Raw genomic sequence first — 26,424 nt, forward strand, 5'->3', positions numbered from 1 at the left:
ATAATTCTTCTTCAGAGGACTCATCCTGCCAAGGAAATCAAGTGATTAGACACGTCTTTTAAAAGGCATGGCAAGAAGAAATAAGCTCTAATGAAAGTTTTGACAGCAGTTCGCTGAACTGTCAGCTTTGAGCTCGCACCTAAGCCTCAAGATCGCTAGCCTTGCTTAAGAAAAGACAGGGGATGCTCATTAATCTCTTAATCTCCTATCTGATCTAATCCCATTATCTCATCTCAAATCTGCAAACTTCGTAATGAGTGGGAGGTCCAAACAACCAGCAGATTCTAAAAATGGTTCTTTATTTCGTCGCGGGGGAAATTATAGTGTCATAATCTATATGGGCATTCTTATTGAAAAACGCACAACTGTTTCAAGTCGTTGAGGCTTGCGCCCTTTTGACACTTCTCAGACAACAGGATGTTCATGAGGAATTAGCGTCTGAAGGAGTCTGGGATTAAGAAAACTGACTTGAGAGGGAGAGGTAGACCCTGTTTGAAGTATTGTGACATTCTTGCAAGCTTCCGATGGCATAAACAAGAAGAACGCTTCATTAGGAACGATAACTGAAATCTCACTCTGGGTGCCTGGCGTATTGGACTGAAGTAGACATCAGGAATAGGGGCTTCCATCATGGACCTCTTAGGGTTCATTTCCTGACAGGGAAACGCTAAATCGGTTCGGCTCTGCCTGGAAGTGGGGAAACATTCCTCAGTTTCTTGTTCAACGTCAAACCCCATCAAGACTTTTCTAAAAAGAATCTGTTTGCATGCTAATAATATTCCCTCGGTGGAGGAAAACTCCAAAAAGTTACTGAGTGAATGTAATAGGTTGAAAGTCCGATCACAAAATGGCCAGTGTGTATGTACTCCCCCGCCTACCTATGTGCAGTATGTTTGTACAGTATGTAACTTGTGATGTAACTACACAAATACAACACAATCAAGAGTTGTTGACTAAGGTATGATAGTGGCCATGTTTCACCCTCGGTGAAAACATCGTTGAAAAATTAGTCAAAAAGACAACATCACAGAATAGCTAAATAAAAAATTGTAGTTTTTTAAAATTGTAATGGGAACCAACAACCGTGACACTCCTCATTGAAATCTCGCCCAAACTAACAATTGCTAGCACACAATCGGAAAAAGTTTATCGCTCAGAATTGTGTCTGTATACACCCAGTGACTCTATGCACTAACCAATCTGTTGTTTCCACACACACTGCTCCCTACAAGATTACAACAACCATAGAGTTATGGAACACAAAACAGATTGATGGCAGTTTGAGGGCAATTTAACCTAGCCTACATGTAAGTACAGACAGACATATTAAAAAAAAAAAAAAAACTCCTGTGACCTGCTGAGCAATTCTATGTCTTTTCACTCACACTGCCCCAGCGCACAATAGGTAGTTGATCCCCTGATTGTATTGCCAACTCTGCATGGCCATTCATTCACTGAAACCAATTTGCATATAACTTTGCATTCAGTTATCAAGATGCTATGTAACTGCTTTTAGGAAGCTGTGGTCGTTGTTTTTTTTTTTTTTGCAAATGGTGTTCCGGCACTGGGTTTGTTCAGTCCCACTTGCCCCTGCTGTGTCGTATCAACCCATAATCGCTCCACTACTTTCACTCGTGTTTTCTTGTACATTGTCCAAGCAACTACACACGATTCAAACTATTATTCAGGAGTCTGAGGCCGTATCCGAATTGGCGGCTACGGCTACGGCTCTGGCTGGATCGCCGCGTCATCATGCATTGAAGTATAGGACGCCCTTAGCAACACCCCTGCCAAAGGTCGTAGCCGCAGCCGCAGCCGTAGCCACCAATTCGGCCTAAGCGTTCACTCTACTGCTAAAAATAACTTGTTAATACAAGGTACCAGCACACTCCAAAAAGCCAAATTTAAGACTCTATAATGACACCTTTTTTTTAAAGCCACCTTGAACAAAACGTTTGACCAAGAACAGCCACCTTTTCACTGATATTGTGCCCGTGGTCCTATTTCAAAGAGCTGTTTAAGCAGTAAATATTGCTAAACGATTCCTTGCTCAGCATGAAACCAGTTTTGTCAGTAACCTTATTCTACTAAGCATAATTTAGTTGTGCTAAGATACATTCTGTGCTTAACTTAAGCACCTCTATGAAAGTGGGCACAGAAGCTACCACATTAATCAGAATACTAGAACTTACAGCCAGTTGCAAACTTAAATGTCAAAACCCTTGCCATTATATTGACAAAAGAACAATCAAAACTAAAATGAAATGGGCCATTGCCAGGCTACAATTGATAAAAAGAACTACAGAAACACCATCCTATTTATTTCAGTGCTAATTACTGCTGTTTGATGGCAAATTCCAGAAGCATTTCCTCCTACCGATGCTGGTTTCCGCCAATGTTGTCGGTTTAGAGGAATTCCCCAAAACAATGGTGGATTGTTTATACAAAGGAGAATGTTCCTGGTTATGTTAATGTGTACTGGTTGCAGTTAAGTGCTGTTTAATGTACATATTGGTTGCTTTCATCAAATCTGAATATAGTATATTATTGACAAATTACTGTTTTCAAATTCCGCCTCAAACAATACGACATAAAGTTGAGGTGCATTTGTTGCATTTTGCAGCAAATGACTTAATGTGCATATTAAAAGTACAGTTTGAAACACTTTGAGACTCGCAGCCCAAAATGTTTTGACGCAATGTTTTCAAATTCCGCCTTCTAAAAGTTAAATCAAAGACGACATAAAGTTGAGTTGAGGTTAAAACATGCATTTGTTGCATTTTGCATTCAAATGGCGTAAGTGCATATTTAAAGTACCGTTCGAAACACTTTGAGACTCACAGCCCAAAATGTTTTGACGCAATTCAGTCCAGCTCACTAGGTATGCGTGCCTACCAGTCGCAGTACATGTACAATAAAACAGTGTGCAGACACAGTCAATATGATATGGGTCATCAAAACGTAAAATTAAGCTGACTTTTCAATAAACAGGCTTTAAAAATTCATTCAGTCAGAGTGATATATAAAAAAATTGAGTATATAAAACAAAAAATTATTCAAAACAAGAGACATTGCATAAATTAGTACCAGCACATTTTAACGTGTTTCCAACACTAACACTTAACGATGATGGGTCTATTATTTTTCTCTAAATCATTTCTAAAACATATTTCTAGCAATTTGAGAATTTTACTAGCATTAAGTGAAGGTATATTAGGTATCACACAAAAATCAGCCATCGGTTAAAAAAAAAAAATTGCATCATCTTGGGGAGGCCCATGTAAAAGCATATTTCAGAGAAAAGATTGAGTCTTTCCAAAGAAATTCCTGCAGCAAAAACCTGGCCCATGCCAACTCTAATCAGCAACCACTAGGGCATCATGCATTGTAGCACAGAGAATTATGCTCAGTAACAGATTAATAAGCAGGGAACCAGGGTAAAACAAACTCAACAAATGACTACTTGGTACAAAATGCCAGTAACCTAATGCCACTTGCCAATAATGACTAAGCAACTCCGCAGCATCCATCCCTGGCAATGACCAAGAAAATGGGACTAGTAATGATATGTGACACTCACACCTATCAATGTTCATCAGTGTCACCACAGATGAGAACAAGTCTGTCCCATTTACCATCCCAACAGCAAAAACAAAAACCTTAAAATGTCTCCCACCAGGGCACAATTTCATCCAGCTGCTTAAGCACAAAAAGTAGCTAAGCACAACAAAATTATGCTTACCAGAATAAGGTTACCAGCCAAAATACCAGTTCACATTTAAAATTTGTGATTGGTATCCTGCTCATTTCTGCTAGGTAAAACATTGTTCCGCAATGTTTTCTGCTTATGGACTAAGGACAACCTCTCTCTCTCTCTCTCTCGCCCCCCTGGGCATACTGCTATAAATATATCCCATACTAACTAACCCCATCCATTAATTCTCATCACCAGTTTTTCTCAAATGGGTAATTCAGTGCCCTAGTGTAAACATTCACAAGCTTACAGTCCCTACCTTTCTAATGACAGGGTCAAGATTCCATGGAATGTTGCAAACAGGCAAAATAAAAAAACCACAGTGATTGTTAACAGATGAGTGGAAAGATTTCTCCCAGCCCCCCCCCCCCCCTCTTTTTAAATGTTTTTTGTTAAAGAGTACAGGAACATCATTTTGTAAGTTGACACTTTGTCAGCTTCAGCCCAGCCTAATGTAACATCACTGACCATGACTTTCGCATACACAAATCACTGGGTAGATCTCTGACATGTGTTAACCTAATGGATTTCCAGTGGGGTTCTGATGTGAGCCACAGACACACTGCGCTATAAAAACCTTGCCTATCTGATTATCCATTAACCCAGCCATGACCCTGGCCAACAAACGCTCATGTGTAGACAGACCAAGCTCACAGCTAAGTCTAGTTCTAGTTTACTCTCTTGTCTTTGTCAAGCGACACCCCGTTCAAATAGACAACTGAGACACCAACTACACATGTTTTGCTCAGAGTCAATTCAACCTTATATGTACAATATTTAAATTACAATACAAATTTACTGGTATTCATTTGAACATGAAGTATTGTTTCTTAAATCCTCAATATTGTTCAGTCTTTGTAATTGTGTAAAGTTCACTCACACATATATACTGGTATCATCGGAAGTACATGTAGGCTACGCTCTACCAATGCAGTTAGGGAAGGTTGACTTGATGGCTCCCTATAAATATAGTCAGACTCAGCAGAGGGGAATACCTCAATGGTCAACCACAGACAACCACTAGTGGCCAGACTAGACCTTTAACAACATGCTGGCCACCAGTCAGATGACCCTACCTTAAGGTCACCAGCTCCCTGTGCACTTGGCTGCTCTGATTACCTCATCTTAAGGTCACACACTACATAGGACTGTGTACTGGTCAACCACTGTGAAATGTGTGGAATGTATGTCAAGGGGAGAGGTGGAGAATGACAAGCCATGAGGGGCCAGTCACAGCATGGCATGTACATGTAAAGCCTGACTGAACATCTAGTACATGACTAGTCAGAAGAGAGAGAGAGAGAGGGGGGGGGGAGCATTAACCCATTGCACAAGCTATGCCACACATCACACACTTCCCAGGCAAGAAGTTGTACAGCTGCAAATTCAGTTTACCGTTTATAATTACTGCACATCTAACCTTGAATGTGGGTCTTGCCACTACACTGGAAGTCAACAGAAGTTAAACTGCTCTGGGCCTTAATTACATAAATTCAACCATGAAATTCAAATTTCCTCGACTCTCAACTACACACTTGGTCACACAACAAACATGTAGGTACACTCGTAGTGCACGATGTTCACATTCAATTCAGAGCAGACTTACCTGAGGAGACTTTGGTGTCCGGCATCCAGAGTAAATAAATTTACAGTCTTTTTAGGGTGACAGGCTACTTCCCTGTTACTACACACGGTCATTTTTCGGCGAGAAAGCAGAACACAAGAGAGATTTGGTGTATCCACATGATCATAAACATGTTCCACTGTGCTCACACACAACACAGATTCCTTCTATTCAGGCCGCAATTATTTAGCTGGCTTTATTACGGTTCACAGGACAATCTAGCTGGCTCGTTATTAACCTTGCCTGACCCTAGGAAAAAATATCATACACAGCCGGCTGTCAAATATTGCATTACAATAAACATCCTGTGTAATTAATGGTTGCAGGCTTTACACTTGCCCCATTAAAAGTCTCCCAAAAGAATGGCACTTGTGTAGGGATGGAAGGGTCGGTTAACGTATTTTGACATGTTCCTGCGACATCTTGTGGAGTGTTAATGGGTCATTTCATTGGCTGACTCATCAAGGGAAAGAAGAAGAGAGAACGGGAGAAAAAGAGTGCTTTGTGTGATGAGCCCCGCGGCAGATATCCAAACACTACCCTCACACGGTTAGCCTTTCAGATGCTGTTCAGTTTTTATTATTCAGATTTTAATTGGGGATGGCTGAGCTTTTGTTGGGCCTGGTTTCGTCAATTGGCAGGAAGTAGGCCATTTGTGCCACATATGTGTATGATAATCACGGGGAATTAAGCGCCAAGAGATGTGGGGGATATTTTGCTGACGTCGAGTACTTAGTGGTAGATTAGCGGCCCATTCTACATGTAAGTCCTCCGTGGATTCTCTCTCGGCTTGAGGAGCTTGTTTCTTCTCTTTTCTTCTCTAGCCTTGTTCGAAAGGGTAATCAATAATTTATAAAAGGGTAATATAATATCGTTTTCAGCAGACAAACAAAGCCTCTTCATTTGAACGAAGAAATCCAATTTTTTCTTCAAGACACCAGTAGGCCTATCTAATCAAGGTGAAATGACTTAAACAAGTTCCCAATCAGAAGAAATGTCCGGAAAATGAAATTCCACTCATCATTGTTTAAAAACTTAAAAATAAAAACATTATTCAAGAGTACGGTGTGAAAATTACAACCAGAAAATCCAGAGAGAAATTAGTTCATAATTTGTTTTCAACATCGCGTCTCTTCCTGTGTCTTACATCACTTTCAAAAGTTGTACCCGGCCTGAAACTGCATATTAAGTTGATGATCGCCGTATTGATGACCCTCCTAATAAATAAATTCTTGATTTCTCAGAAGGAAATGCAAGAATTTAAGAAACACCACAAAGCCCATCACAATCCTTTAAAAACATCCTATAAGATCCTGAATATTGTGCAACTTGCTTCATAAAAACAAAAAGACAACAAAATCCTTTAAATAAATACATGTTATCGTGGTTGGGGTGGGGGTTGGATGGGGGTTTGATGCGGCTGAACTTTTCACTTGTAGAATACTGTTGTCATGGTAGTTGTTTAGGCCTACAGGTAGTGAGTGAAGTAGACATTAGTCTACATTATGACAAGACTTACTACATCTCATGAGAGAATGCAGACAATCGTGGGTGTTTTTTAATTAAATAATGAAGTGTCTACGCCTAACAATGATGTCTGTAAAATGTTGGAAACAGCCGAAAGAAAAAGAACAAACTCAGATGGGGGTTTATCCAGTTTTTATAATATATATTGTTTAAATTTTTTTTTTTGGGGGGGGGGGGGGTGGGGTTAGTAATTATTTGTACTTGGCCTGAAGATACACATGTACCAGATTAGCAGAAAAGATGATCTAATGTTGAAATGTCAACGAAACTAACAGAATTGAAAGGTGGGGGCACAAACCACGAAGCCAACTTGAATCCACTGTTTGTTTGATTGATTGATTGTTCGTTTATTAGTCTTGTTTATCCAACTTAAGGTAGCAAGAAATAACTGACCCATGTTTAGTTTCAGCAGTCTGAATAAATTTCCCTTTTTTTTTTTCCTTAAACCCGTCACAAAACATGACTTGAGGATTCAAAATTGAAACATGTTGCTGATGTTTCCCCCAGGGCAACCAGTATAACTCCCATTGCCCCGGGGCAACTAGTGATCTCTCCCATTGCCTTCTAATCACTTGACAGCCAAGGGGAATTCGCTATCTCAACTTCAGGAACTGTCTGGGGCATCATATCTCACACTTAGCGGTGTATATTACTGAAAGTCATTCAAAACAAAACAAACCAGACTTATTGAACAGATCACTACTAAAAAATTGCCAACGCTAGAGTCTAAAACTAAACATTTCTTTATCATCTTCAGGCCTGTAGGTTACAGTGCGAGGCACGTTTGAGTTTTCCTTGGTTCAACTACCAATAAGATGCCTAATTACTAACAACTTTCTTAAAAAGTTTGTTTCCAATCTCTTCAAACATGCCTTACGGACAAACCCACTCTTTATCTTCATGACGCCATTTTATGTCCAAAAAGAAGATTTTCAGTGATAAGGACTTTTTGACAAGTTAAGTAAAGGTAAGGAACCCAGATATTTTTTGAAACAATATGGGCTGGGGACTACGGGAGCGCCTTGGGACAAGTGTGCCTTCCTGACCCCATCTCCTCTGGAGGGACCAGACTCACTTCAGACCCCATCTGCTTTTTCTTAATGGCAACTGTCAACAGCTTCATAATAATCATCCAATGGGCCTGGCGGGGCTCGCACTAATTAAAACTGGCCCATAAATGGGCATCATCAGGAAACCTGGCATAGGTTAATGGTCCCGAAGGAGTAGCCCTAGATATGTGTGGCATTTCAACAACTACTGACATGTGTTGCACAAGCTTGAGCCGCTTCCCCCTACTGCTACAGTCTCGAAAGAAAAAGAAAAACGAAGGAGGAAAAAAAAACTTAACCTTTTCTTTTTGTGTCTGTGTAAATATATTAACTCAAATCACCCACACAAAAATTCCGGTGTACTTTTAACCTTCTAGTAAAACCACCCTTCAGATTTCTAAACTGTAAAAACAAGCCCCAAAATATCAATTGGAACTGCCTCACAATGGTTCACACTTATTGATAGATTCACACAATAGGCCTACATGATTAACTTTGTAAAGTTTTCATTTTTCTGTTTGTTAACAAAAACAAGCAACGGTTAAAAAGAAATATATATAACCTTTGACCTATTAAATTGTTTTTATGATATATTCTGCATCAACTAACACCATAAGTTTACTTCTTATTCAGTAAAATATTCTTTTATGATTGACAAGTTTTCAAATTGTTGTTAAAACCATCCCTGGTTCTAAACTAAGATAATTGACCTTTGACATATTACTGTTTTCTTAAGATCTCTTATCTGCCTTTTTCTTCTAATCCCCAAAAATAAAGCTTTCTTGAGCGCTCAAGATCCAATGACAAACAATAGAGGAGATAGGTGCTTTATGAACACAAGGGGGGGGGGGGCTTGATCATGATCAGTGGTTCTATGTATACTACACGAATTCAGCAGATTCATTGCAGACTTTTGCAAGAAATTAGAACAAATCTCGGGTCAGGACAGATCACAAATCCTCCGCAGGGTGATGAACCCAGCCGGGCATGGTAAAAGATACTGGATTTGACTAAGCTTGAAACATGAATCACACTACCTCCCCAAATAAAGAAGAACAGGAGAAGAAAACTTAAAGGGAGATTTGTACTGTGGTTCAAATTCTAAGGTACTGATGGCCTAAATGGAAAGCAACACGTGTTGTAAGATGTGAAGATTTGAGCCAGCTTAGAGTGATGGCCAGAGGGGTGTCTGGGTGCTTCTGTCAGCCACCCTGTTTGAATTTGGGCACCCTTCTTGATCTGTCATTTAGGGCCTAAACTGGAAAAGAAGAAATTTGCCTTCCTCATCAAAGAGAAACAACCAGGGCCCAATTTTGATGGCTCTGCTTACCGTAAGCAAGGAATTGACGCTTACGGAAGCAGGGAATTCTTTGCTTACGGCAAGCGTATTTCACGGGTTAGCGGAGAATTTTGGCTTCTGCGCATGCGTACTCCACGTTACTAGGCATTCTACGCTTACAAGGCTAGCGCAGAAATTCGGCGCTTGTACGTAAGCGGGGAATCGTGATCGTAAGGGCAGAATTCTGCAGTAAGCAGAGCCATGAAATTGAGCCCTATTGTGTTGTAAGTTTTTACAAACCGTGAATTGTTTCTGTAAAAAATTGCCAATTAACTGCAGTAGAGTGTTCCTCCACTCCTTTTGTGAAGTTTTTGAAGGAAATGTTCATTCCTCAAAAAGTTGTGATATTTTACAACAATCAAGAAAACTGACTAGACCAGAAGAAAAGAAATTGCAATAAAAGCTGCCCCTACTGCCAGGGGTACAGAAAAGACAAATGTAATGCTTAGATTTCATATTGTGATTTAACTTTTCATTCTTTCTTTTTAAAAAAGAAAACAGCAAAACTGCAGTTCATCAAAAAAATTAAACATCAACAGACAATCCAAAGTAGATAACTTTACAAGTATTTGCTTTGAAATCTTTGTATTTGCTTGTATCATTTAAGAAGGGCCAACTTCTTGGGACTTTTTTATATGGTTGTATCCATGGCGAACAAACTTCTTAACTGTCAAGACAACCACCAGGAAATACATTTGACGAAACAGAAAATGCCCAAAAGTAAAAAACAAATTATCTTCAGCATTGATTTTAAATTAGTTGGGGGTCACATGAAGAAAGTTGATTGACATACGACTTGTTGCATTTTGTACTACAGGCAAAATCCTTTCCTGTCTTTAAAGAAAGACGGGAAAGAAAAAAAGAAAAAAACAATCCTCCACAAACCTAGTACAGGCAGCATTCCATTACTTGGTAGACCGCTTTGATAATAATGTGGTTTTCCCCAACCTGACCTTGTGAAGGCTTAGAGGCATGGTGTTAATACAGGCAGTGGTATGCAAATGACAGTCTTCTTTAGTACAAGAAGGGAGGGAGCACAGAGTGAGAAAAAAGAGAGGTAAAAAAAAAAGAAGGTTGGTTGAACTTTTCTTCATCAGAGGCAGGTTATTGCCCTGGTTGTTCCAGGCAAGCAGAGCGCCAGGGGACTCTAGAGATATTATCCCATATGCTGCTGATGTGAGTGACACCTCCCCAATCCAATTTAGGCGAAATCAAAACAAAGAGGGATAGGTTATTTTATGCGCACTGGCCAGATTGCATGCCCGATTGTTGAGGCACGAGGGCAAGAAATATGTAAAGGAGTCTCCGATTACAATCCCACCTTGACTGTCAGAGATTGCGGAGGGAGACTGCAACAACCCCCAGTAATGATGAATTAGAGCTGGATGAAACAAATAAATCAAAGCTGGTACAGGTATGCCCGTTAGTGACTATAGGGAAGACGGGAATACCCCGTAAGCTAGCGATGCAAGTATTGGGTTCCTATCCGCTAGCCGTCCCGGCCACTTGAGAGATGTATTCTATCTTTTTTTCCCGAACAGATTTTGGCGAAGAAAAAAAATATGAAAAAAGGATGGGCATGGTGATTACGGCAAATGGAATGAACACAACAAAAGAAATTACGAGAGCCAGAGGCAGAGAGACCGGCCTAAGCTCGGTGAGGCAGGACAGGAAAAGGCTCTGGAGTAAGTTTCAAGTGACATCACAAGTAGGCTAAAAAGTCAGGTTGTTCTTTCCGGGAGGGAAACTCGTTACAGGCAAATTACTTGACTTTTAACAAAGTGGTTTTTTTTTTCTTTCTGTTCTTCCCTTTTCTTTTTTTTCCCCCCGAAGAGGAAGACTGCTGTCAGAAGGTGACGGATGTTTCAGTGTCGTCTTTTTTTTTAATGAATCATTGCGGACTCATCCACAGATTCACAAGAGTTTGATAAGAAGACATGTCATTGATAACAATGACCCATTTTCATTTCAAAATCATCCTCATATGGCAATTCAAAAGTGCTACACACATAACCATGTTCAGTACAGCTAGATGACAGCATTGGCAGAAAGAGGACAGCAAAAACCCAAACAAACATGACATGAGAATAAACCTGTTACTTTAGTAGGATTGATGATGATACTAAAATCACATGTACAGAGCAGTTTGACAGACAACTGTGCCACAAATATTGTGTGCAATATGGTTTATAGATTGCACGCCAGACAACCATCAAAATATCTGAGCTGTTAAAAAGCAACCCAGTTTGCTCCACAGGAAAAGCGTTAAGGACTGAAAAGAATGTGATGTTTGACGCTGTTCCCTAAACATGAGGGCTCTGTCACAATGTTGTAACCCACTCCCACCTTGCCTTGACAAACTCTCTCTCTACAGATGACCATTAGTCAGTATCAGCCCCATTGACTATGCACTACCGTCCCATGGCCATTGCATTCAACAGCCAAGGCTGCAGCGTGGTGGCGTGCTTCCAGGGTAGTGGGGTTTACCCCAGTCATGCCTCACTAGCAGATTGATTCACGAACGACAAAGGCTTGGCTGCTTTTCCTGATAAACCGATTCATACACATGAGTGTGGGAACATCTTTTCAAAAGGGCAAACATGGAGTATTTGAACACCGCACTGTGGCCTGAAAGCTACCAATGAATTAAAAATAAACCACCTACCTGACATTGACCTTTGAACTCTGACATGTGTCCGTGCTGCTGCCGAGTGACCATCCAGTGACCATCTGCTATTGACTGTGGGAACTGAAGTAGTGACTATTGTTTGTAGGACCAACAGGTTTTATCATCCCAACAGGTTACCATTGAGGGTAAAACAACTCCTTCCCCCTGGCATGTCAGAGTGCAGTACACACACAGAGACCGTCACCAGCTCAAATGGACCAAGCCACTGTAATTTCAACTGGAGACCCTCCACTTTCTCTCCCTCTCTCTCAACTCATACAAAGCACTGACTGGAGACCCCAGTAAATGAATGCATACACAAGCCTCGGTACAAGAAATTAATGTTGGCAGGCGGCTGATCAGGCTTGCTAATGTCATAGGGTCATTAAACCCCATGTGGACACGAATGACTAATAGTTTCTCCCCAGCACTGATCAACTTCCACTCATCTACACAATCAACTACGCAAGGCATTAGGGGAAGGAAAAAAAAAAAAGGCACAGCCTGGCTGGCCGGGCCCGCCTGAGTACCAACTTGTACTGTTTTATACTAGGCTGGGTATCGAGTTCTAATCTCAGGTATATCATGTGATTGCAATGGGTACACTTAGCAGCGCTGGAATTCAGAGGCCGTGTAAAGACAGCGACGTTGGCCCAGTAATGAGCGAGATAGAGAAGGGCGGGAGTCAATGAAGAAAAGAAAGAATACGATAAGAAGAAAAAAAGCAAACCACAGAGAAAAAAGAAAAAAAGAAGGTGACTAACAACTTGCATTCAGTGATGCGCAGATATGGAAATATGCATTTGCATAATTGTTTCCATTAAGCGCTGGGACTCAAGTGCCCCATTGCCTGACATGTTGCTAATCAGAGAGATGAATCTACTAAAAAGGCAAGAGGCAAGTACAAGAGAAAAGCAGATTATGACTACCTCCGAATGCACTGGAATAAACTCGCCGGACCTGTAAATGGGCATCGTCTATCCTCGTTAAGATCGTGAGCCCCGGAGAGTCTCTTGACGACGCGGCCCGGTCAAGAAAGACGCGGTCGAAACCTGCGTAATGTGTTGCTACCTCATCAACTCCCTACTCGAGATTGCATATTTTCTCCAAATGACATTAAAATCTTTCATTATTGCTTCCATATGTCTTCTCCCACTGACAAGGCCTGGCTGATAAATATTCACTGGCCCTCTTGCTTGCTTAGCTGAAATGTTTTTTAAAAAGTGTTTATACTTCTGTCGCCAATTTAGTATGGCATAAATTTGTCAGGGCCTGACAGCCACATAAGATCTCTTTCAAAAAAAGCTCCAAATCATTTTTTGAGAATTTACAAGGTAACAGCTGGTCTCTCTTTGCGTTAACCCAGATTATAATTTGATTATTGGTACACAGTTTGAAAATGATAATTCTGTACAGAGGTTTTACTTCAGGGTTGCCTACGGAAACCCTGTGTCTTGTAATTAACTAAGGTTAAGGAAGGGCAAACAAAATAGTCTTCAAGAATTGTTTTTGACAATGTTGTTTTATATAAAAAAAAAAAAAAATCAACAGAATTTCTTCAAAAATATGTTTTTCTTCCATAAAGTCGTATTATAATATGACAGATTTGTTTTACCTTAATAATAAAACAAATTGTTAAAGGAAAAAAAGATGTAAAAAGGAGCACATTAGGTATTGCAACTTGCTTACTATGGTTATAGATGGTGGGGGAAAAGTAAATGGGCTTACGGTTCAACCCTAGCAGAGTCTTCTCGAAGGCTAAATTGTAAGAGGCTCTGCTTATGTCAAAAGGCTGTTAATTTTTTAGTTCGCACCAAAAAAAAGAAGATTATATAACCAAACACTCAACATTTATCTCTTTCATCAAATAATTAACATAAACCAATTTTGGGCTGAACAAAAAGTCACTGGTTTAATTGGTTTACAATTTTGTTATAGAGGAGAAAAAGAGAGAAAGAGGACGCGAAGGAAAAAAAAAACGAAGAAAAAAATTAACAACAACCCCAAAAACAAACTGACACTCAAGTTCAAATCAACACGGCAAGGATGGCTTTGTTGCCAGATGTCTCAATAATTTTCTTGACACCGAGCATTGACTCTGCAGGAAACCCAACCTTTCAGCTGCTAGTAGTTCCAAGGAGAAGAACCCAAACCAAGAAAAGAAACCCACATGCCTAAACCGTGATCGATACTCGCATTGTCCTAAAGACACCCCAACAGCCAGTCGGTTATATGTGTGTGTATATTCCGATCAAGCACCCCCCCTAGACATGCCCTTAATCTAATTGTGCCAACTCACAGGCAACAACAGGAAAAGGACTGCAAACTGTCACCCCGAATCTGGGTTAGCACGGGTCATGGGGTCCCCCATCTAGACAACCAGCCACTGTGATATAGGAGAGGAGAAGGGGGGACACACAAAAAATGATAGGGGGGGAAAATTGCAAATTAGAAGGAGTGGAAATTAGTGTTACAGTCTGTACAAATTACCCCAGGCGGGTAGCATAGAGGAATCCTGTCCCCTTTCCTCTTCGTATTAACCACTTGCCAACATATTGGTTTCTTCTCTACTTTTTCTTCCTCCTCATCTGTTCCTGACAAGCCAAAACATCCAAACTGATTACATCAAATACTGCGCAGACCGATCCCTCACAACTTTATGACATCCATCTTAAAGGGAAGGACTTGACATGTTATAGACGTTACTTCATTTGAAGATCATCAAATTAACTGGACGATAGCTACCCTGTTTTGACGAAGAGACAGTTCACGGATCCTGCAGCAGTGTATCCCTGTACCAAACACCCGGATTGAAAACTTATTCCAGGTGGCAATTGTGCCACATACTTTAAAAGAATCACAAACAAATAGGCATACAAACAAACAGGTCTATACAACTACTCAATGACATAGAAGATTCAGTGAACAATTTATGTTAATCCCCAAACACATATTAATCATTTTATATATTCAGGGTTAGGTTCATTCGACTGTGTATGCAGTCGAATCAAGAATGTTGATTGATTGAGTTCAATTCGATTGAGTTCAATATTTCATCTGAATGATTAGGTAAGTCATCAACCCTTTAGAGAACCTTTCCTCAAAAATGTTTTTTAAGATGGACAGGAATCAAATTTGTATGTTCAAACTAACCATAAACTCAAAATGGGCACACTATTGTTATTAAGCTTCACGAAACATTATCATACTTCCATCATCTTGGTCATGTTCCTTGTATCCAGTAGAAGTAATTAAATTCTAATATCCAATTATCAAAACAGAACCAGACTCTTCCTCCTACAAGCCTCGGTTTGGTTACATTGATTTGAATGGGAGAAAATCAAGATGGCCGCACCATGATAAAGGTCCATTACTTGCGGTGGAGATTCCCCCATTTGTTATCTCAACCAAACATGTCAAGTGAAATTCTTGATGAATGCAGACCTTCCTCTGGAAGGAGAAGACATTCAACTGCGGACGGACACGCTCTACTGGTGTAGAGCAGGGGTCTATGATCCCGCACCAGAGAGTAAACTCGCTACTGTTCCATTATACAGTCGCATACTTCCACACAGGCGTCAACAATATTGAACAGCACATTAGCCAGCGCAATGACATGAAGCCATTTAACTGATTTGCAGGTGCCAAACCTGGGCCCTCGCTACACCCACTGGTAAGTCATTAACGGGTCGCCCCATTAACCTACTTGATTACATTGACCCACTTTCCTTGTTTCTTTGTTTGCCCTCTCACAGTGATCAAGCCCCTCACTCTTCGGACCCCTACGCTTGTTGGCTCAGTGTGTCACATGACCACAGCGAGAGAAGAAAAAGATATGGGAGAGAAAAAAAAAAAAAAAAAAAAAACATGGGAAAAAAAACTGTCCTCAAACACACACACATGCGTACACACTCAAGATACGCAAGTGTAATTATCTAAATTAAAAAAGTGAGTGAGAAGGGTCCATGGAATATTTACCCAGGGCCTAATTGTAATGAGTATATGCCTGGGATAACTAAATAATTAATGGATTAATTCAAACTCGCTGACGCCTCTGTCAGAGCGTATAGAGCTGAATATGTTTCCTGGCTAATTAAGAAAAAATACTTGACAAATGATAAATCATGGTCGCCTCCGCTAACGATGAAATTATGGATAAAGAAAACATTAAGACTGGAGAAGGAGAGTGAAGCATTTACACTTGTTTTCACCTACAGAAATCCATTAAAGAGATCATCAACTTTCTTTACCATAATACTCAGCACACTTTCAATCCATGAAATTTTACATATATGAACAATTTGGATACTTTTTAACTAATTCTATGCCAGTTGGAAAAAGCTTTTTCTCTGCCACAAAGTTGAGTTATATCGTCTGTTTTTTTTTGTTGAAATAAAAGGCAAACAGATCTTAAAACGTAAACAACAAAATTTAAGATTTTTTTGTTCTGGATACATCATTTGTATTGATAGTGTCATCCTCGAACCCAAGTGGTGATTTCCAAAAGCTACTCCGTATCATTTACTGATCATTGTTCTTGTAAACTACACACTCGATTGTTAACACTCAGCGCCAACAAATTAAAAACAAAGCAACGATGACACAAAGATCCAACTTACAACCCGACGAATTCACGTCCCCCAATTCTGACTAATGATGAGTTTGTTAGACACACAATCCCCAGTCTTAAGTCAGGGCGATTATAAAGCAAATAATGCAAAGCAAAAGTTCCCTGCAAGGTTGATGAATAATAACCAGACAGCATGAAAAGGTTGAATCATAGCTGAAAACAAAAAACTGTTCCGTAAGTTCTATTTTGATAATTCACTGAAGCAGTTTGTCTTAATCATCTAAAGATCATCAATACAATCACGCAGTTCATTGTTTCTTTGGCATTTATTCAAATTTGTGGGGACATAAATTCTTTTAGCAGTGCTGTTGTTGACTTTTGACTCTTTGTGTATGAACAAAGGATTCGAGCACAGTACAGACAGCTCAAAATCAAACAGAAAAACAAATACAAGATAAATGTGGCACAGACATACAGGTTTCTAGCACTTTTGCTACTAAAGTTTACAGCCCTTTTTAAAAAGTACCTATTTATCTCACGAGATATTACTAGTCAACAACGGTTAGTGTGCCATGCATGCTTGTATATATTTCACCATCTTTCATTACCAACAACTGGTACAGATTAGTAATGGTTTAAGTAAGTTAACATAAACTACCCAAGTATGACCCGAAATGTCATGGTTGACCTCAGTTAATCTCCCCACTTTGTCTTTATTTATTTGAAGCCAGCATCCTTTGTGGGAAAATTTTCCCAAGAGAGAGCTATGTCGGCTTAAAGGGACGGTAATACCGTTGGACTGGATCAAAATGAAAATCCCCTTTTCGGAGGTTGTTCTTAATTTGTACACGGCGGTGAGCCTTTCTTGATGTCAAATTGGTACAAATGCATGAGTCATTTTCATTTGTTTTCTAATATTTATATTACGGCCATCATTACCGAGGGTAACTGATACAGCCACTGCTGATTTAATATGAAAACTCTTGTGAAAGATAATAAATCGGGACAGCTAAAAAGGCACAAAAAACAACAGTGTATCAACACTGACAACTCATTAATTGAAGACAGACAAAAGCAAACATGAATTGAAAAATTAAATACGAAAATAAAAAATTAAAAAAAGAGAGGAAAACAAATCTAAATAAAGTGGAAAAAGGGCAGTGTGTGTGTTCAAAGTAAAAGTTTATGTTGGGGGGGGGGACAGAAAGACTGTTTTTATTTAGTTTCTCAACATGTGAGCTTAAATTGTTGATAAAGTTTCACAGTTTGATGAAATTTCATCACAAGATGAACGCTTTCCTAAATCAACATTACCACCCCTTTAAAGGGAGTGGACTAACCTAACTTAAGGAGGCACGAAGCCGGGCTGCTCATTGTTTAGGGTGACTCTCTCCATGGGCCAATTTTTTTTCCCAATTTCTGGGTGGTCTACATCAAGTGCAATAAACTCATTAAAACTAGGGTTTTTTTTTGTGTTCCTTTTCTCTTGAAATCCTTTGGCCTACCTTTCATTTTCTCTCCCTAACATCAATCTATCCTCACTTCACTTAATTACAGCAGGCCAGAATCTGGAACAATTTCGGTAAACATATTATCAGGACGCATCGTTGACGCTGTCCATAAACGAAGAAGATGAATAGGCAATAAAAAAGCTCTCACATAAAATAAAGTACTGGATTCCCAAGTTAAGACGGGGCATTTAATTTATTAATTGTTTTTTAAGTCCCTATCAGATGATGGGCTTTTAGTTGAATGTCAGCGCCGGCAAAATGGCCACAACATGATCACATCCTAGGGATTTGCCAGAAGAGAGAAACACTGCCCTCTCAGTCGCTTGGACTCCAAGGGCCGAGACTTGCCAAGATATTTGTGGATGTCTCTCCCCCCCCCCCCTACATAAGACATCAAGAGCACAAATCCATCAGTTTAAACTGTGCACATGTTTTTTTTTTTCTTCTAAAAACACCACAATAGTCTGTATGAATTTAGCCTGTCTTTCGTTTTAAACAATAACTAAATATAGAAAGATTAATAATCAAGTACATAAAAACAATACTACAAAGAACTGACAAAGAAAAAACATTGAATAAACTGATCACTTCTCTTCATGACGTAAAATTTTGCACTTTCCGACACACTAATTCATTGGGTTGGAACATATAAAACTTTCAAAAAACAGCTGATAAATTAAACAATGCAAATGAATCAGCAATTAATGTTCTATTTTAGATTCTCAACACTTGATGATCTGTTTCTTTAACTGTGTTAATTACGAATGGCGAACACGCCCTCTTATAGCTACGCCGTTCTGGAAAACTGAATCAAAGAGGTGACCAGTTCCTACAACTCTGAAGTAGGGTACCATGACCTGTCGCCCCTCTCTGGCTTGCATCATGGCACCAGACTGAGGTCCTAAACAGTATCAGACAGAGATAAAACATATCCGCAGCGCATAATCGCCTACAAAACTTGAAGTGTTGTTCAGAACGGGGCAGCTAGCCACGCCAAGCAGCGGCTGGACGAAATCAATATGCATGTGAAAACAATATGAAGTGTTGAGAGCAAGTTGCTGATGATTCACCAATTAAGACGAAGGAAAAAAAAAAGACACAAAAGAATAAAAAAGGAGGGGAAAAAAAGAAGGGGAGCAGAACAGTTGGAGTTCAAAGGTTCACAAGTTCCGCCGTGAATTAAAATGTCAGTGGCATTTAATGGCCAGGGTAAGGACACATGTTGGAGAAATATGGATTAGTATTAACCTTTTCACAGAGTGGAGGGATAACATACGCACTGGCCAATCCTGTCAACAGTTACATCATGAACTGTCTGTTCCTGTACACCCAAAGCCTAAGCACCCCCAAATTATGGCCAAGCAAGGAGGGAGGGAAGGAGGGGGGGGTAACATGGACGTGCCTGCGCCAGATACAGCCTCTGGGTGCACGTACAACATACCCGGTTCATGTGTTTTCTCTTCTTCCAAAAGGAAATCAGGACGGGGTTTGGGAGGTATATCACTGCCCCCAATGTATATAAATCCCATTAACGGAATCCGGGAGAGGGCAAAAAGGGGTGGCATGTTCCCCACCTACTTTTTTCTCTCTTCTTTTTCTCCCAGCGAACTACAAAATAAAGTGCACATTTTACATGCATGACCAAAGTTTTCATTACCCCCTTTTTTAGTCAGTATAAAATACAAGACACATTTTGTTTTGTTTTACAGTACCAACCAGTTTTTGAAGAGGGCCACATGTCGTCTTACTCACCTAGCTTTTTGCTTTCCCCCCTACCTACTTTTATTTACTTTCTACATCGCGCATCGGTCATCCACACTGTGTGTGCTGGGAATTGGGATTAAAATCACAGCTTTTTAATTCTTTAACATGTATATCCGCAGTAAATGACTCTCGCAGTAAATGACTTGGCAATACTCTACCAAAAAACTGTCAATTCCTCGACACAACCGTACAATGAATTGATGATTAATATAAAATACGCCTTTTTCTCAGACGCCCAGCCCCAGACCCCCTCTCCGACCAGAACGAGTTAACAAGATTAACTCGCTAAAGTGCTGAGTACATCCTTGTTCTTCACTTGGGAGTGTATAAATAATTAGATCAGGCATTCCCAGTGCTCCAAACCCAAACAAACCTTGCTCATCAAACCCCCAGCTTTGACCTCATTCCAGGCTGTTCAGACAGATAACTACCTCTCCTACTCTCACCTAAGCAACCTTCCCCCTCTCTGACCACTACTCGGCCTTGTAGGGCAATGCACTATGCAGAAGTTTAAGGACACCTGGACATCCCCTTCTCAGATTCAACAGGTCTTTAGCGACAGCTCAGTCAGCTGGGGGTAAGGTACAGGGGCATTGTATTTAGCCCCCCTTGCGGGGGACCTAACCCCCCCCCCCTTCCCGGACTCGGCTGAACCAGAGGCAAAGTTCATGTATCTGTGCGATGACATTTCCGTAATTAACTTGTTAGATGATCAAGAGCTTCATCATCTTAATTTGGAGTGTTTTGATGATGGCGACTCAGTGTTATCTACTGAGATTTTAAAGTTGAGGCAGGAGACAAAAATCACACTGAAGCTCAAGACTAGACTTGTGTGACGGTCTTTCTTTTATGATGACCTTACTCCATTCAAATAAAAACATTTAAAATGTATATAAAAAAATATAAAAATAAAAATTGTCTTGGATTTGTAACAAACTTTCTGGTCAACTAAAAAAATGTTGAGTACAAACCCTGCGACCTTTTGTATTTTTTCTTTCAAATTTGGGTTCTGTGAGTTGTTTTTATTTTTTACGAACTTGCAGTAGGGATAACTCCAACTGACTACGACGTTCAGCGAAAAAAATGTGTAACAATATAATCTATTCAAATGAGAAGTAAACTACTTATATAGTCACGAGGCAATTTAGATCCAACCATTTCCTTTTACAATCTTCTGACAAGGTAATCAATCGTAGAGACATCCAAAAAAACATCTGAACAATTGAATGTTACGCTGTAAAGCAAATGAACAAAAAAAGTCCACACAAAAAGAAAGTAGGGAGAGAGAGAGAGGGGGGGCGTTGGGGAAGAAGAACCTGTTTGATTAAAGAGCACTTTGAATTAATGTATAGCTAGCTCCCTCGAATCACAACCAGTGAATTGTGAACTGTGATTGGAACCACACAATGGGGCTATTACTCCATGCAGGTACGCTTGGTTGATCCTCATTGGCTCCCCACCAACAGAAAGACAATGAAGGGGCCGCTGGTCCACAAAGGCACCACCAGTAAAAAGCGGCCCCACAATGAAACAAATATACCCAGGTTGTTAAATAGCAGCAAGCTTGACCTTGTAAGCCTTTGGTGTGCGCGAGTGTGCGTCCACACTGTTTGGTGTGTCTATCAATACACCCCCATTACCTTTGATAAAGCAGAGAGAAAACAAACCTCCACTGCACACCCCCTGGAACAAGAACAGCACAAGCTAAATCAGCACAGAAACACTTTTGGTTAATCAATGTCATTGCTTCATTGTGGCTTATAAACCCCTATCGCTACAGCAGTTTCCACAAAATGAAACCGACCCTGTTATGACTGTCTTAATATATCACTTACTCATTTAATCTCTACACCCAGACGCAGACTGAACAACTTCCCCCTTTTACAAGACGAAGACGAGAGTGAGAAAATCACCAACTTGTCCGTCCTCCATGACTAAACAGTAGAAGGAGAGGCTTATACAACTACTATGAAGTAGAAACACTGAAGGTCCCTTATGACTTACTCGCAGGATTCAAAGTCACCAGCTGTTTGAATGGCCGGTTTAATGAGCTGGAAAAGCCCATTCAGCACCCGGGCCTGGTATGCCCAAAGACCGGGAGAGTTAGAATATAATGAAATAAAAAAAAAAGTTCAAAGACAAGCCTGTGGTACAGTGATTGCCTGGTGGTTGGTTGGTTGGTTGGTTAGCCAGGAGACAATTACACCACTGAGGCACAGCTTAATTGGTGGTGGCTGCTTGGGACTGAAAACAATGCTCGCTGCAGGGCCAGGGACCCGGGCCCCTCGCACAGACACACACACACATGCACACCATAATTATTAGGAGTTTGGTTTGTTTTGCAGGAATGTGTTTATCTCTTGGAAATTGGAATAGGGTCAAGGGCGATGTAGACCTACTTATAATTTGGGGAGAGACGAAGGCGGGCCAGGGGGGAATTAAGAGAAGGTTCAGGGAGTGTTGGTACGATTACACAAAATCATGATATGGGGAGGGAAAGTTTTACTTTGTAATAACAAAAAAGATGTCACTACGCATTATCTGGTGTTTGTTGAAAATGGCTGTAGATCTCAACAGCAAATCGCTGATGGCCTATAGGTTGTGAAACTAAATTAAAGTGGTGCAACTCACAAGTGACTTTTCGTCGCTATCGCTTTGAAATGAATAGTGCACTACATTTATAAGAGAAGTATAGCTAACATGAAAATTCAGTTTTTTTTTCTGAAGACTTTCAGAGCATTATAATCTCAATATTGAGCTGTTCACTCACCAGGACTTTTCTTTTAACTCATAGAGAAATATTTGGTGTACAACTACTGCAAACTGTACTTACCATGCAGCTTTTTCATAAACTTTCCCAAAAAGCAAATCCTTTAAAAATACCACCAATCAATACACACAACTCTCACTTTGAGCATTCTTCGACCTAACTGTATCAGCATAATCCCTTTTAATTCCAGTGGAGTACTGAAAAGAGTGCAAATATTCCCACAATCACCAAACAAAACTCAAATCAGAAATGTCCACAATTAACAGCATGCATAAATGGGGTTGGCACATACCTTTTGTAGAGTATCTTAATGTTAAAGAGGACAAGCCGTCTTCGGGACGACGGCAGGAAAACACCAATTAATCCAGGTGGGAGACCAACACCCCGTTAGAGAGGGGTACACCATCTACAACGGACGACGACAACTCTCTCCTCTAACTCTCTCTTTCTTTCTCAGGGTTCTCCTCCACTGCATGCATCAGAATGCAGTCTTAATCCGTGTGCACACTTCGACCCTCGTTTAGGAATTCTGTTAAGAACAAAGACAAAGAAGGATTAGCCTCACTGAAAACAGAGAAAGGGGATTATTAAGCCAGCCCGGGGGACCATGGAGACCTGTTAAGCTGCTATAAGTATTGTTGCCTTTTCAATTCCACCCTCTTTTTGTTTTGTTCCTCTCCTCTTTTGATCCTTAAGGCATTCCTGGGGCTGGCCGTGGAGCCAGGACTTTCCCACCATCGGATTAGCCACCCTGTCATTAGCAATTTAAGTGAGGTCGAGATTTCAGATGAGTTACAGGCCCCAATGTTCACTGTCTCTACATGTATAATTACAACAGGTAATGTAACCACCATACCAAATCATTGCTACAAGAAATTTGACTCCCGCGAGACATGGCCAGATTCTCTTCACAAGAAACTATAATAAAACATGGAGGGGGGGAAAAAAAAAGAGACTAAAAATAACCGCCTGCAAATGATTTGTCACAGGAAAAGGAGTCAAATATGAATACATAGAATGTGGGGGAATGACAAACGCTTGGACAAAGATGGTCATCATCAGAAGGGAAAATGTGTTTTTAGTACAACTTAAATGGCAATGTTCAACGGGAACTTGGGTTTAATAACTTGGGCGCCGTATTGTCTGATACACTATCCATCCATGACTAGTTCCGATCTTCGTCCTCCCATGGAAGAATCTCCAATCAATCTCAAAAGTTACCTCAATCTCCAAATAAATTGCCTCTTTCATAGAATTTTTTTTACATATTTATCGCTTTGTCTAAAACCAACGTGTGAAGGGGGAAAATGACACAACACATTTTGGTAAAATCATGTAGGTAGAGAAGGTAAAATCTACAAAAGATAGACTTTAATAGACCTTTATCATGGTGCAGCCATCTTGAATTTTTTTCCATTGATATCAATAGTACTAAACCGAGGCAGGAAAAACAAAACAGTCTGGTTCCTATTTACTAAATGATTACTACCATTCATTATTGTTGTTCGCTGCGAGGATCAAGACCAAGATGGAGGCAGCATGATAACGGCCTATAGAACTATCAATTTGCTGCTAAACAGTCACTGCCCTGCATAACTTGCTGCTCGATGAACAAACCCAAGCACCAGACGCATTCACCCACTCCTTTCATTTCTAATGGTAGAATCTAGGAGCTATTCTATATCCATTTACACAGGATATGAGCTCTCAATGAAAGAACTCAAGGTCGGGAATTTTATCTATTATTTTTTGTGTATTCTTTGATGCCAGTAGTTAGGCAATCTTGCCCCTTAATTAATAGTCAGAGCACTCGGGTTTAAGGGGAAACTAGGGCGAGAATGAGAAATGACTGCCTTTTTATTGGACTCAAGAGGCAAATGAAGAAAAAAAAACACAAAGGACTCCCGCTATATTTTATGGGTAGATACACTTGTGTAAGCACTACTCTCATGTTCGTTGGTGATTAAGCAGATTAACCCCCTTAACGACAGGTTCAAATCCATTTTCTCGCAGCACTTTATAAGAGGATCTTTCTGTTGCTGTCACAATTTTATAAATTCATAGCATCATTGAAGAACAAAACAACAAGTTCGGTTGCACTATGATCACAAATTGTAGGTTTACAATTGCACTTTTTCCCAACTCTCTCCCTCCCCATTATACTTAGCACTCGCTGCCTTGTTCAGTCGAACAATTTTCACCGAGTGACTCCATACAACCATATCAAAACCTCTATCCTTGAACTAGTTTTAAGTCCTAAGTTGTCTAGACTTCCGGTAAGGTATTAACTCTCACCCGGAACTGAATAGTCTAAAATACAACAGGCTGCCCTCAACTCCTTTCTCGGAGAGATAACTACTACCCCCCCCCCCCCCCCCCCTCAGCTCAGGGGGTTTACACTTGTACTGAAATGCTGTCATGAACATCAACTATTTACAGCTTGGCAACACACTATCTCTACCTCTGCATACTTTCAGGGGCAACTCTGGTAAGACAGGTGTCCCACCTGACGCATATAATCAGAGCCTGCCCGGCACTGTGCTCCCTTCCTGTGAGACCCCCTTACCCCAGCGCTACGACTTCCCCTTTTAATTGGGCGGGGTCTGGGGGAGCGTCCCAGGGGGAATACACCAACTGTATTCAATTAGAATCCAGGTATGAAATGGCAAAATTAAGTTCATTACCAGGAGAGAGATTTGGTAAACAACATGTTTCGCCACAGGTTTCTGAGAGAGTTTGATTGAACCCAATTAGGTTTAAGCAACACGGTCGACCTTTTCAGAACCATAGATGGGGTGATAACAAAAGGTTACAGATAAGAAGGAAAATCGGGCCTAGATGACCATAGAAGCCAACGTAATTTCAAAGTGTCCTATTTTATTTTATTTTTGGGGGGGGGGGGGGGAATTTGTTTCATTAGCACTGCGGATCCCACCCCCGGGGCTGTGTCATAATAAAGACAGTGGTTACATAAAAATCTCTAAAAAACCTCATGCTTAGTTGAGATACACAAACACACTGAGGGCTGATGAAAATGGCTTTGAGGCAGCAACAGCACACAATATCGGACGCAGCCCTCCAGGCCCTGCCCGGGCACAACGGGCAGAGAAACAAAACAAAAAATATGTGACACACGCTGGACGCAAAAGGAAATTTATTTCATCTCACTTGATGCCTCTGGGGCAATGAGCTGAGCGGATTCACTCGGTGATAGGGGTTGTACACACACAAAAAAAGCATCAAAGCTTCCAGACAATCAAGTTCACTAAACCAGGTACTCCCACTAATACTTTTGTCACTTGGCCATCAAGCCACGCCAACAAGAAGATGATAAGAGAAGAGAAAAAAAAGAGACTACCTCTCGAGGCCATAAAGTTCATTAAAGCAATCCAGAACCCCGATATTCATGTGCTTAAAGAAAAAAAAGAACAAAGAAAGTAGAAGAAACGAGGCTAGGGGAAGAAAAAGATTAACTCCATTATTTCTCGCCTTGGCTTCTCTCACTGTCATGAGCAAGGAACACTTGAGAATTTAGATCCGAATCTGATCACTTATTATCTATGCTGCTGCAATGGGCTGAAATGTTTGAGACGTTGGATCGCTGGAGTGGTTCCCCCCGGGCTACGCTTGTCCACAATCTTACAGCCTAGGTGTAACAGGTATGAGTTGTCAGTAAGGACAGGGTGTAATGGCTGAATCACAAGCTTTGAGGACGACACAAAACAACAACTCCTCCCGGGTACCTCTAAGGTATGGACGGATTCATTAAACTGGAATCAGAAAAAAAAGTGACAAGACTTGTGATTTCATTCCCCCCCCCAACCCCTTCAACCCGCCCCCGCATTTAC

At 40.5% G+C, this 26,424-nt stretch overlaps 1 protein-coding gene across 8 annotated transcripts in view; it reads right to left on the reverse strand.

The window, feature by feature from the left end:
• The window catches only part of LOC139935453 (zinc finger homeobox protein 3-like), a 151,328-nt gene that overhangs the window by 40,556 nt on the left and 84,348 nt on the right, over positions 1-26,424 (reverse strand). For 6 of the 8 annotated variants that reach the window (XM_071930065.1, XM_071930067.1, XM_071930066.1 and 3 more), the window contains one exon: positions 22,869-23,105. The gene's annotated coding sequence lies outside the window, so the exon portion shown is untranslated. Of the gene's footprint in view, positions 1-11,958; positions 12,125-21,641; positions 21,752-22,868; positions 23,106-26,424 lie in introns of those variants that run through there. The other 2 variants (XM_071930071.1, XM_071930073.1) reach the window with 2 other exon arrangements.

The sequence above is a fragment of the Asterias amurensis genome, chromosome 3 (assembly GCF_032118995.1).
Source record: "Asterias amurensis chromosome 3, ASM3211899v1".
In the NCBI taxonomy this organism is placed as follows: Eukaryota; Metazoa; Echinodermata; class Asteroidea; order Forcipulatida; family Asteriidae; genus Asterias; species Asterias amurensis.